Source organism: Heterodontus francisci, chromosome 34 (assembly GCF_036365525.1).
Source record: "Heterodontus francisci isolate sHetFra1 chromosome 34, sHetFra1.hap1, whole genome shotgun sequence".
In the NCBI taxonomy this organism is placed as follows: Eukaryota; Metazoa; Chordata; class Chondrichthyes; order Heterodontiformes; family Heterodontidae; genus Heterodontus; species Heterodontus francisci.
In genome coordinates this window covers 32,035,887-32,049,947 of record NC_090404.1, presented here as the reverse complement: position 1 = coordinate 32,049,947, position 14,061 = coordinate 32,035,887, and positions in this window count along the sequence as shown.

Genomic DNA, 14,061 nt, shown 5'->3' with positions numbered 1-14,061 from the left:
ATCAACTTCCACTTAAACCGGGCTCGGACCAATGTTCAGGCAAATTCAATAACAAAGGTTGTCAATGGGGCTTTAGAATAAAAAGTTGGGAGGCTTGATATGATGGGAAATTTACAAATGTAAAGATAAAAGTCAAGGGCACAGAACAGTGTAGCAATTTGGGTAAAGTTAAGCAGAATGCAACAAGAGGGGATGGAAAGTTTATCAGGAATAGTGTATCAATAAATAAAGTTAAACAGGGGAAATGGCAGAAAGGTAAAATCAAAACTGTTTTATATGAACATACGAATACGGAACAGAAGTAGGCCATTTGACCCGTCGAGCCTGCTCCACCATTCAAAACGTTCATTGCAGATCTGCTTGTTTCTCTAATTCCACACTGTCATATATCCCTGATAACCTTTGATTCCCTTGCCTAACAAGAATCTATCAGCCTCTGCCTTAAAAATATTCAATGACCCCGCCGCCACCACCTTCTGAGAGTTCCAAAATCGCACAGCACTCTGGGGGAAAAAAAAACGTCCTCATCTCTGTCCAGAAAAAACAACTCCTAACTTTAAAACAGTGCCTCCTAGTTCTGGACCCACACACAAGAGGAACCAACCTTTCCACGTCCACCTTGTTAAGACTGTTCAGGATTGTATATACATCAATCACATCTCCCTGCACTCTTCCAAACTCCAGTGAAAACAAGCCCAATCTTTCCTCATATGACCACTCGCTCATACCAGGTATCATCTAGTACACCTCCTCTAGGCCACCTCCAACGCATTTACATCCTTCCTGAAATAAGGATATCAAAACTACACACGGTATTCGAGATGTAGTGTTATCAAAAACCTGTATAACTGAAGCATAACATCCTTAATTTTATGTTCAATTCCTCTCGTAATAAAGGATAACATTCCATTCACCGTCTTTATTAATTGCTGTACCTGCATACTAACTTTTTGTGACTCATGCACGAGAACACCTAGATCCCTCTGCACCTCGGAATTCTACAGTCGTTGTCCGTTTAAATAATACTCTGCTTTTTTAAATTCTTCCCGCCAAAGTGAACAACTTCACATTTTCCCACATTATACTCCAACTTCCAGATTTCTGCCCACTCACTTAACCTATCTATATCTGGCTGCAACCTCTTTATCAGCTCTTCACAACATCTCTTCCTGCGTATCTTTGTGCCATCTGCAAATTTAGCTACCATGCCATCGCTCCCCTCATCTAAGTCATTGATAGAAAATGCAAAAAGTTTGGGCCCCAGGATAGACCCCTGGGGGACTACACTCGTCACATCCTGCCAATCAGAAAAGGACCCGTTTATGCATAGTCTCTGTTTGCTGCCAGCTAGTCAATCTTCTATCCATGCTAATATGTTACCCCCTACACCATGAGCTACTGCTTTGCGCAATAACCTTTTATGTGGCAAGTTGCCAAATGCCTTCCAGAAATCCAAGTAGAGTACGTTTACGAGCTCCTCTTTATCCACAGTGCATGTTACTCCTTCGAAGAACTCCAATAAATTGGTTCAACATGATTTCCCTTTCACAATACCATGCTGGTTAATCCTGATTAACTTGTGTTTCGCTAACGTCCAGCTATAGCCTCTTTAATGATCGATTATAGCACCTTCCCCACGACGGACATCAAGCCAATTAGTCTATAGTATCTGAATGCCCGGAGGGTTTGCATCAAGATAGATAAGTTAATGACACAAAGAATTATAAATCGTTTGATTCAATAGCATTAATGAGACATGGTTGCATGACGAACAAGGTTGGAAAATAAATATTCCAGGGTACTTGACGTTCGCAAAGACAGACCAAATGTAAAATGAGGTAAGGTAGCCCTGATAATAAAGGACCACATAAGGACTGAAGTAAGGAAGGAGCTTGACTCGAAAGAGTAGGAAATAAAATCAGCTTGGTTCGAGATACGAAATAACAATGAGAGGTTAAGACATGTGAAAACAGTTTATAAGCCTCCTAGTAGGAGCTATACTGTTATATATGCTATTAATCAAAGGCAATTAGGATGGACAACAAATGCCTGCCTTGCCAGTGACACACATCGAAAAATGAAAGAATCTGCTAACAAAGGTTGACATTTAACGGCCGAAACCTAACTGCACCAGCAATATAAATACCAGATCAGAGGCAGGCAATTCTGTGCCGTGTTACTCACCTCTTAACTCCCTAAAGCCTGTCCGCACCGAATGAAACCTTACTGAACTAAATGTAAGCATGCTAAACTGGACTTGACCACACTAAATGTTGCCGTGCGAAATTGGAAGTTTCTACAACCATAATGAACTAGCCCCCTCCACACTGAAAGCAACCCTTCCAATACCATACATGCATAACAGACTGAGCTGAGCAAGATCATACTGGCATTAACCATGCTGAATTGGGCTTGTCCACATTCAATAGAACCGGGCAGAACTGAAGCTGCCGTCACTGAAAGTAACACTGCAGAACTGGATCTGTCCATTCTGAATGTGAATGTGCAGAACTGGAAGTTTCGACATTAGATATTACCGTGCAGGCCTGAACCAATCTACACTAAATATCAGCTTGCAAATTGTACTTGTCCATGCCGAACGCAACTGTATTGAACTTGACCAGTCAGCACTGAATGCAATCGTGCTGAATTTGACTTTTCAACACTCAGAATTAACCTACACAACCGGACCTACGCACATGGAATGTAACCCGTAGAAACCCGTTAACACCGAGAGTTACTGTGCTGCACTAAACGTGTGTACCATAAAGGTAACCGCGATGATGTAAACCTGTGCGCACAGATTGTAACCGTGCTGGACTTGACTTCTCTTCACTACACATGACCGCGCCGACGTCGACCAGTCCGCACTAAATGCAAATGTGCTTAACTAGACATGTCTCCACTGAATATAACCGTACTGAACTCGAACATCAATACTTAACGCAATGCTGCTGAACTGGACGTTTTTCACACAAAACATAAACGTGCACAACTGCACCTATGTACACTGAAAATACAGGGCAGAAATAAACCTGTTCACACTGAATGCAGTTAGCTGAATTGACGTGGATGCACCGTCTAAGAGGGATTTGGAGTCAGGTGCATATGACCCTGGATCTCACGGACTGGAGCAGAATAGTGCTCAACAGCGAGAACTTGTTTGGAGTTTCCTTTAGGACCAGAATATCTCTGGTCAGTTATATCTTGCGCTGAGGGCACTTAATTCGGAATTAAAGGGTTTGAACCTGGGGATTCCTCGTATACAAGGTTCATTTTCACCATTGCACCACCTGTTAAACTTTTAATTATCGTAACTGTAGCTAGGATCATATTGTGATCTCTGGGTATTTAATTTTAGTGCCGTGCCAGCTCCCTTGGAAAAAATTCCGTTCCATCAAAACAAAAACACGAGTTTGACAGTAGCTGCACTAATATGTTTGTTTCAATTAATCTAATTAATGAAAAATTATCAAACCAACTAACTACCTCCCAGGCTCCTGACATCGGATATAAATGTAACAATCTTTGATTGCAGTTCAGAGCGTGGTCAGAGCTTCTGATAGAAATGCACGGATCAGCAAAAGGTCTGGTGTTTGCCATTTACTATCCCGTCCTTGCAGCTATCGGGATTCCAGGTACAGTATTGTACTTAGTTATTAGTAATGGGAATCATTGATTAGAATGGTCTTTGTTCTGATTTACCGCCAGCGTCTTTCCACGTTATGGATATCCTATCCCCCTTTCGTGGGATAATTTCTCCACTTTAATAGGCAGATTTCTTCCATCCAATTTCTGAAACTTCTCCTGTTATGCAGTATCTTTTTTCCCACTTTAACTGTATCATTTCTTCATTTTAATGATATAGTTTCGTGCATTTACTGATATAATTTCTCATCATTAATGATATAATTTCGCCCTTTTAGAAGTGTAATTTCTCTCCAATACTGACATTTTCTTTTACATTGCCAGTGTAATTTCACCCACTTTCCCATGTCAATTTCCACTTTGGCAGCACGATTTCTCCTATTCAGCTGTATTATTTTCCTCTTAACCTGTGTAACTTCCCCTGCTTAAAAGTATATTTTAGTGCTTCTAACTGTATAATTTCGCCTCTGAACTTGTGCCATTTCACAGTGTAAATGTATTTCTTTGTGTTTTTGATGCAGTTACAGTGGGTGAATAATCACAGTTTTCACAGAGTAAATGGAGATCTATTGTGCTAATGACATTGAAAGTAGCTGATTGAAATTATTCAACAATTGCATAATTCCTGACTGAAGTTAATGAGTGAATTAATTGAAAGGACATTATTGGGCATCTGGTTGTTAACAGAAATATGTGCAATGGAACAAGTGTCTGTTTTATGAATGGATCTATACTTAGCCGAAACTTACAGTGCTCAGTGTTTGTGCTCTCAGTCTGTAACTCGCACTGCTTCAGTCCGGTTCTTCTCAACCACATTAACTGCCGCTCCAAGTGCTCCAAGTGCCTAGCAATGTCCTTGACAGTTCCCATCTTCAATCTTGACTTCATATTTTGTAAAACTGGTGGCATCTCTCGTATCTGAGTCAAACAGTTTTAAGTTCAATACCCACTATATAATTCAGCTGATCATCAATGACGACAGTGCAGCGCGGTACTGATGAACTGCTGCACTGTAGGAGCGAGCTTTTTTTTCCAAATGAGACCTCATCACCTCCCACTTCTGTGAGTACAGATGGACAACGATTATCCCAGTGGATTAACAGGAGAAGCAGTCAGAGTTATTAGTGTGTCTTCAAAAACATCCCTTCTGCAAAGTGAGAAAACGCTGATGATTCTCTCTGAGGATGCTCTTGAACAAGCTGACAGTCGAAGTAATCAAGTAACAGTGTTTTTTTTAGAATACAACCAAGAAATGCTCGAAATACTTAGCAGGTCTGGCAGCATCTGTGGAGAGAGAAGCAGATTTAACGTTTCAGGTCAACGACCCTTCTTCTGAACTGGCGAATATTAGAAATGTCAAAGGTTATAAGCAAGTAAAGCAGGGGTGGGGCAAGCGATAACAAAGGAGAAGGTGCAGATTGGACAGGGCCACAGATTAGCTGACCAGAAGGTCATGGAGCAAAGGCAAACAATATGTTAATGGTGTGTTGATAGACCAAGAATTAGTGCAGATAGGGTGTTAACGAACTGAAGATTGAACAGCAGCAAGTGCAAACATGAAAAGAACAGTGGGTAAGCAAACTGAATAAACTAAGATGAAATAAAATGAACATACAAAAAATGCAAAAACTGTAAAAAAATAAAAAATAACTAACAATAAAAGTAAATTGGGGGGGGGGGGTGGTAGTCATGCTCTGAAATTATTGAACTCAATGTTCAGTCCGGCAGGCTGTCATGTGCCTAATCGGTAAATGAGATGCTGTTCCTCGAGCTTGTGTTGATTTTCACTGGAACACTGCAGCAAGCCCAGGATTAAGATGTGAGCATGAGAGCAGGGGAGAGTGTTGAAATGGCAAGCAACCGGAAGCTCAAGATCCTGCTTGCGGACTGAGTGGAGGTGTTCCGCATAGCGGTCACCAAGTCTGTGTTTGGTCACCCCAGTGCAGAGGAGATCACATTGTGAGCAGCGAATACAGTATACTACATTGAAAGAAGTACAAGTAAATCGCTGCTTCACCTGAAAGGAGTGTTTGGGGCCTGGGATAGTGAGGAGAGTGGAGGTAAATGGGCAGGTATTACACCTTCTGCGATTGCAGGGGAAGGGGACGAGGTGGTGGGGGAAATGGAGGAGTGGACCAGGCTCTCGCAGAGGGAACAATCCCTTCAGAATGCTGACAGAGGAAGGGAGGGAAAATGCGTTTGGTAGTGGCATCATGCTGGAGGTGGCGGAAATGATGGAGGATGATCCTTTGGATATGGAGGCTGATGGGGTGGAAAGTGAGGACAAGGGGAACCCTGTCACGGTTCTGGGAGGGAGGGGAAGTGGTGAGGGTAGAGGTGTGGGAAATGGGAGGACACGGTTGAGGGCCTTGTCAACAACAATGGGGGGTGGGGGGGGTGGTGGGAATCCTCGGTTGGGGAAAAAGGAAGACATATCAGAAGCGTGTGTTAAATGAGGGTCTTTTAGGTCCTCAGTAGGATATAATCTGTTTCTCCTAATTCCCCATTAGTTTACACTTCTATTGCCCGTTGTTGTATTATTTACTCTCAAATGTCATCCATAATATATTTCTGCTGTTATTTTTCTTGTCTGCTTCATGTTCCCATTTTGGTTGAATGGGTTTCAAGTGCCTTCTTGTTCTCCATTATGTTTGCTGGTGTCATTTTTATATTCCAGTGTTATTGACCTATCTAATTTTTAATCCATATGGTTATTTTAGACACAGAAAAAAGCACACGAGGTTAAGATATAATTTTCCACTCAGTGTCATGCGCTAAAGTAGTGACTTTTGCACAGAATTCTGTAAAACGGATGATATTGTTGGGAGTCGGACCAGTAATTTCCCAGTTCTTGCTCGCTCACACACATACATCCGCCCTCTTTCTTTTCATCTCTCTGACTGTATTACAGCTAACTTGGCAGTGATTGTGATCCTGTCCCGAGGAAGATGCGGTCTCTCCAGTTGTATCATTTATTACCTGATGTCCATGGCAGTGACGGATCTCCTGGTTATGATCACCGTTGTGATATTAAACCGAATTGCCGGTATTTATTTTCCGGTCAGTTTCCTGTCTATCACACCAGTGTGCAATCTCCGTAATGCCCTAAATTTTGCGATCCTAGACAGTTCTGTCTGGTTAACGGTCGCTTTCACCTTTGATCGATGCATAGCCATTTGTTGCCAGAAGCTGAAAGTAAAATATTGCACCGAGAAGACGGCGGCGTGGATTATAGGAACGGTCTGCACACTGAGCTGTTTAAAAAATACGTTCCGTTATTTCATAATGGAACCTTTGCATATAATTGATAATATACCGTGGTTCTGCATCATAAAATTAGCATTTTATAAGTCACCTGCATGGGTCGCATATGACTGGATTTATTCTCTTTTAACCTCTTGTGTCCCATTCCTTCTGATCTTATTGCTCAACGCTCTGACCGTCAGACATATTCTAGTGGCCAGTAGAGCTCGCAGGAGACTCACGGCCAACAGCAATGGAGAAAATCGGAGTGATCCAGAGATGGAGAAGCGGAGAAAGTCCATCGTTTTACTCTTCTGCATCTCGGGCAGTTTCATCCTGTTATATTTGGTATTTCTAATAAGTTTCCTTTATGTCCGAATTGCGAAATTTAGTTATTTTTCCGGTTCCAATTTCAATGAATCAAATTTTATCCTAGACCAAAGCGGATATATGCTTATGCTTCTGAGTTCCTGCATCAATCCACTTATTTATGCAGGGACCCAGAGAAAATTTAGAGAAGAGTTAAAGAATGGAGTTAAATATCCACTGAGTGTAATTGTTAAGTTGTTTAAGTGATGACAAAGAACAATCCAACATACATTTTACCGTATATTTCATCTATTGCTGTTCTTGGCCATGTCATACACCTCCTCCTCTCCCAAAAATATAGTCACTGGCGTTGACAGCCTTATCCATTGTATGAATTTAAGTATCGCCACATTCATGTAGGAGACAGAGTCCGACCTCGGATCTGTTATTAGACATCAAGTTTAACTGTTGAATAAAAGGACATCAAAATACTTGCTGGGAATGATTTGTGTCTTAAGGGTAGGATATAATCTGAAATGGAATCGTATAGTGCCTCATGCATTGTTCTCCACTCCATGTGGAACTGCCTCACAGCCGCACTCTTGTGCACATAAACATAGGAACAAAGGAAATGTTGCAAGGAAACGACAAAACACCTTTTAGTTCACCTTCTACACCTTTCATGGGCCAATTCGAACAATACCCACGTGTCATCAAACAAAATAAAAGTATTCAAACAAAAGTGCCATATTTTTAAAAGGGATACAGAAAATAAACATTCAAGTCATAAAAAAGAAGCTTGTAAAATTAAATGAGGATATTCTCTTCACTAACAATTTTTCACTCCAGTCACTTTATCTTCTACCATCCTTATATCCCCATGGTACAATGTTTATAGATTTTTGACTAATCGCAAGAATCACGATATACTAACCTACAAAAGAAAGAAACTTTTTTTTAATTCATTCATGGGATGTGAGAGTCGCTGGTCAGGCTAGCATTTATTGCCCATCACAAATTGCCCATTGAGAAAGTGATGGTGACCAGCATGTTCCTGTGAGGAAGAAAGACAAGTTTGGGAAGTTTTGTGAAGCTTGGATAACGCGGGATATTGTGAGCCAAGTCAAAAAGAAAAAGGAAGCATTTGGAAGGGCTGGAAGGCTAGGAACAGGCGAAGCACTTGAGGAATATAAAGACAGTAGGAAAGAACTTAAGCAAGGAGTCAGGAGGGCTAAAAGGGGTCATGAAAAGTCATTGGCAAACAGGATTAAGGAAAATAAAGAGCAAGAGGGTAACCAGGGAAAGGGTTGGCCCACTCAAGGGCATAGATGGGAATCTATGCGTGGAGCCAGAGGAAATGGGCGAGGTGTGAAATGAGTACTTTGCATCAGTATTCACCAAGGAGAAGGACTTGGTGGATGATGAGCCTAGGGAAGGGAGTGTAGATAGTCTCAGTCAGCTCATTATCAAAAAGGAGGAGGTGTTGGGTGTCTTGCAAAGCATTAAGGTAGATAAGTCCCCAGTGGCTGATGGGATCTACCCTGGAATTCTGAGGGAGGCAAGGGAACAAATTGCTGGGGCCTTGACAGAAATCTTTGCATCCTCATTGGCTATAGGTGAGGTCCCAGAGTACTGGAGAATAGCCAATGTTGTTCCTTTGTTTAAGAAGGGTGGCAAGGATAATCCAGGAAATTATAGGCCGGTGAGCCTTACGTCAGTGGTAGGGAAACTATTAGAGAGGATTATTCGGGACAGGATTTACTCCCATTTGGAAACAAACGAAGCTATTAGCGAGAGACAGAATGGCTTTGTGAAGGGGAGGACGTGTCTCACTAATTTGATTGAGTTTTTTGAGGAAGTGACGAAGATGATTGATGAAGGAAGGGCAGTGGATGTTATCTATATGGACTTTAGTAAAGCCTTTGGCAAGGTCCCGCATGGCAGACTGGAACAAAAGGGGAAGTCACACGGGATCAGAGTGAGCTGGCAAGATGTATACAGAACTAGCTCGGTCATAGAAGACAGAGCATATCAGTGGATGCGTGTTTTTCTGAATGGAGGGATGTGACTAGTGGTGTTCCACAGGGATCAGTGCTGGGACCTTTGCTGCTTGTAGTATATATAAATGATTTGGAGGAAAATGTAGCTGGTCTGAGTAGTAAGCTTGTGGATGACACAAAGGTTGGTGGAGTTGTGGATAATGATGAGGATTGTCAGAGGATACAGCAGGGTATAGATCGGTTGGAGAATTGGGCGGACAAGTGGCAGATGGAGTTTAATCCGGACAAATGTGAGGTATTGCATTTTGGAAGGTCAAATGCAGGTGGACGGTATACAGTAAATGGCAGAACCCTTAGGAGTATTGACAGGCAGAGAGATCTGGGCGTACAGGTCCACAGGTCCCTGAAAGTGGCAACGCAGGTGGATTAGGTAGTCAAGAAGGCATACTGCATGCTTACCTTCATCGGTCGGGGCATAGAGTATAAAAATTGGCAAGTCATGTTGCAGCTGTACAGAACCTTAGTTAGGCCACACTTAGAATATTGCGTGCAATTCTGGTCGCCACACTACCAGAAGGACGTGGAGGCTTTGGAGAGGGTACAGAGGAGGTTTACCAGGATGTTGCCTGGTCTGGAGGGCATTAGCTATGAGGAGAGGTTGGATAAACTCGGATTGTTTTCACTGGAACGACGGAGGTGGAGGGGCGACATGATCGAGGTTTACAAAGTTACGAGCGGCATGGACAGAGTGGATAGTCAGAAGCTTTTTCCCAAGGTGGAAGAGTCAATTATTAGGGGACATAGGTTTAAGGTGCGAGGGGCAAAGTTTAGAGGGGATGTGCGAGGCAGGTTTTTTACACAGAGAGTGGTGAGTGCCTGGAACTTGCTGCCAGGGGAAGTGGTGGAAGCAGATACAATAGCGACGTTTAAGAGACATCTTGACAAATACATGAATAAGAAGAGAATAGAGGGATATGGGCCCCGGAAGTGCAGAAGGTGTTAGTTTAGGCAGGAATCAAGATCGGCACTGGCTTGGAGGGCTGAATGGCCTGTTCCTGTGCTGTACAGTTCTTTGTTCTTGAACCGCTACAGTCCAAATGGCGTAGGTCCACCCACAGTGCAGTTATGAGGGGTGTTCCAGGCTTTTGACCCAGCGACAGTGAAGGATGGGCGAGAGAGTTCCAAGTCTGGATGCTGTGTGACTTGGAAGTGAAGTTGCAGGTGGTGGTGTTCCCATGTATTTGCTGCCCTTGTCCTTCTAGTTGGTCGAGGTTGTGGGATTTGGAAGATGTTGCGAAGAAGCTTTGGTGCATTGCTGCAGTGCATCTAGTGGATGGTACACACTGCTGCCACTGTGCGTTGGTGGTGGAGGGCGTGAAAGTTTGTGCAAGGGGTACCAATCAAGCGGGCTGCATTGTCCTGGATGGTGTCGAGCTTCTTGAGTGTTGTTGGAGCTGCACCCATCCAGGCAAGTGAAGAGTATTGCATCGCACTCCTGGCTTGTGGATGGTGGACAGGCTTTGGGGAGTCGGGAGTGAGTTACTCGCCACCGGATTCCTAGCCTTTGACCTGCTCTTGTAGCCACGGTGTTTATAATGGCTACTCCAGTTCAGTTTCTAGTCAATGATAGCCTCTAGGAGGTTGAATGGGGGAAGTTCAGCGATGGTACTGTCATTGAATGTCAACGGGAGATGGTTAGATTCGCTCTTGTTCAGATGCCCATTGCCAGGCACTTGTGTGGCCCGATTGTTACTTGCCACTTATCAGTCCAAGCCTGGATATTGTCCAACTCTTGTTGCATTTCTACATGGACTGCTTCAGTATCTGAGGAGTTGCGAATAGTGCTGAACATTATCATCAGCGAACATCCCTACTTCTAACCTTATGATTGAAGGAAACTAATTGATGATGCAGCTGAAGATGGTTGGGCCTAGGACACTATCCTGCGGAGCCCCTGCAGTGATGTCCTGGAACTCAGATGATTGACATCCAGCAACCACAACCATCTTCCTTTGTGCTAGGTATGACTCCAACCAGCGGAGAGTTTTCCCCCTGATTCACATTGACCTCAGTTTTGCCCGGTTTCCTTGATGTCATAATCACTCAAATGCTGCCTTGATGTCAAGAGCAGTCACTCTCACCTCATGAGGAAAAGAAGACCCCAGTGGAGAGTCACCTGTTCCTATCAAGCAAAGCTACACTTACTGCATGTCATGTCTCAAACTTATCACATACTGTATACCAAAATGACACCCCACGGATGAAATATGTCTAATTTTCATTGTAAGAATTTATATTTACTGCTTTATTTATTTAGAGATACAGCACTGAAACAGCCCCTTCGGCCCACCGAGTCTGTGCTGACCATCAACCACCCATTTATACGAATTCTACATTAATCCCATGTTCCTACCACATCCCCTCAATTCCCCTACCACCTACCTACACTAGGGACAATTTACAACGGCCAATTTACCTATCACTCTGCAAATCTTCGGCTGTGGGAAGAAACCGGAGCACCCAGCAGAAACCCACGCGGTGACAGGGAGAACTTGCAAACTGCGCACAGGAAGTACCCAGAATGGAACCCGGGACGCTGGAGCTGTGAGGCTGCGGTGCCACTGTGCCGCCCTACATGAGTTGTGGAGAGTCTGCTCCATCGATCGACCACTCAGTGAAGTAATGTTTCAGTAGACTCGTTTTGAATTTACCTGCTTCTTTGCAACCTGTGGCCTCTGGTTCTACTGTTCCGGACAACTTGTCGAACATTAATCATATATTCCCCTGAGAATATGGAAAGCAGAAAGCATACCATCCTTCGACCTTCCCTCTTACAATGAGAACATGGTCAATTTACATAATTGTTCCTCACAATCCAATCTAATCTAACGCCTTAATCATTCTGGTTACTCTCTTCACTGTCTTTCGATACCTGCAACATCCTGTGTTGTCCAGAATGTACCCAGTGAGGTTGCAGCAATGATTTATAAAGTGGAAGAATTGCCTCACGATCTCGGCTCAATGTTGTCCTTTTTATACATCAGAGCATCGAATTTGCTTCGCTCAGTGTTGCAGTAACGTCAATTTAAAGTCAATCAAAAACGATTGAACGACGTCTGTCACCTGTGTACCTAATTTTCCAGTAGTTTAACCTTCCTGTCCTCTACAGCTTTGCAGTCTACCACCTGTAAATGTAGTCGTTGTCTTCGTTCCTGATCATTTAAAAAGAGCTAGTCAACTAAAGAGTTCAAGAACAGATCTCTGTGGGAGCCGCTGGCAGATTTTTCCAAGAGTGATAACAATTCATATGTCAGCAGCCTCTGGGTTCTATCGATCAAACAATTACAAATTTCTTTCAAAATATTTGACTGATTGCTGCGTTATTTCTTTTCAGTCCCATCGCTTCCAGAGGATGTTTATAAAAGGCCTACACAAGTCCAAATGCACCACATCCACTGCCTTATCGCTATCAAGCCCCTCTGTCACACACTCAAAGAATACTCCTGAACTAGGTTTGCAACTGTCTCCCATTCATGAGTACATGTTGATTATATTTTAAGATTTTTTTTCATCCAGATGCTCCATGATCTTATCTTTAATAAGTGTTTCCACAAATTTACCCACAATGGACATGTAACTCACCAGTCTGTAGTTTCCAGGCACACTTTTCTATCGTTACAAAAAAAAATAAAAGTAGCATCTGCTCTTCTCTCACTTTCTTCTACATTGAAGCCCAATGTCCTTCGGTTTTCTTCCTTATTTCCATATGGAGTCTGGGATGCATTTCACCATTCTCTGAAATGGATTCATGTTCATTTTTCATAACTATCCGACAACCATACTGGTGATTATGTGAATAGTGCCACAACTAACCTCTGAAAGATCCTCTAGTCAGCATTTCCAGATCAAATCAATTACCCGTTCCCTCCTTGGTAATAACTGAAACAAAAAAAGTGTTTACATTTTTTGCAGTCTGTGTTTTTTTTATTTATTCATGGAATGTGGGCGTCACTGGCTATGCCAGCATTTCTTACCCATCCCTAATTACCCTTGAGATGGTGGTGGTGAGCTGCCTTCTTGAACTGCTGCAGTCCATGTGAGGTAGGTACACCCACAGTGCTGTTAGGAAGGAAGTTCCAGGATTTTGAACCAGCGACAGTGAAGGAACGGCGATATAGTTCCAAGTCAGGATGTTGTGTGACTTGGTCGGGAACTTGCAGGTGGTGATGTTCCCATGCATCTGCTGCTCTTGTTCTTCGAGGTGGTAGAGATTGCGGGTTTGGAAGATGCTGTCTAAGGAGCCTTGGTGCGTTGCTGCATTGCATCTTGTAGATGGTACACACTGCTGCCACTGTGCATGTGCTTTCCACACCACATACATCGTTTCATTTTTTCCTCTGAATTTAACTATTAACAAAAAACAACCATTGACCTTCTCTTGCTATATTCAATTCTTCGTTGCTCTTTCTTACAGTCCAGGCTTGCCTTTTGGTATTGTTTCCATCTACACTATTTAATGTGCCACCTAATAGCGTCATCAACATCCTCTGGCATGAATCCATCTTGATTCTGTGTCATTTTCCCTAATTAAATTTAATGATTTATTTCTTTAGTTTTACATCTGGCAGCATAGCTTTCTGGCTCACGGTATCACAGACTCATTTCCAACATATCAAGGTGCAGTAACTATGGAGGGGTATAACTGTTGGTGGAAACACCAATTCTGTAAAAATATTGGAAAAAAATTACTGTCAACAGCACATTGACTTATAATTAAATTCATTGAATGCTTATATTATCTTCGTTAAAGACGACAGACCTGCCAGTGGTTATGGTAAAGAAGGAGAAGCAGTACAATTGG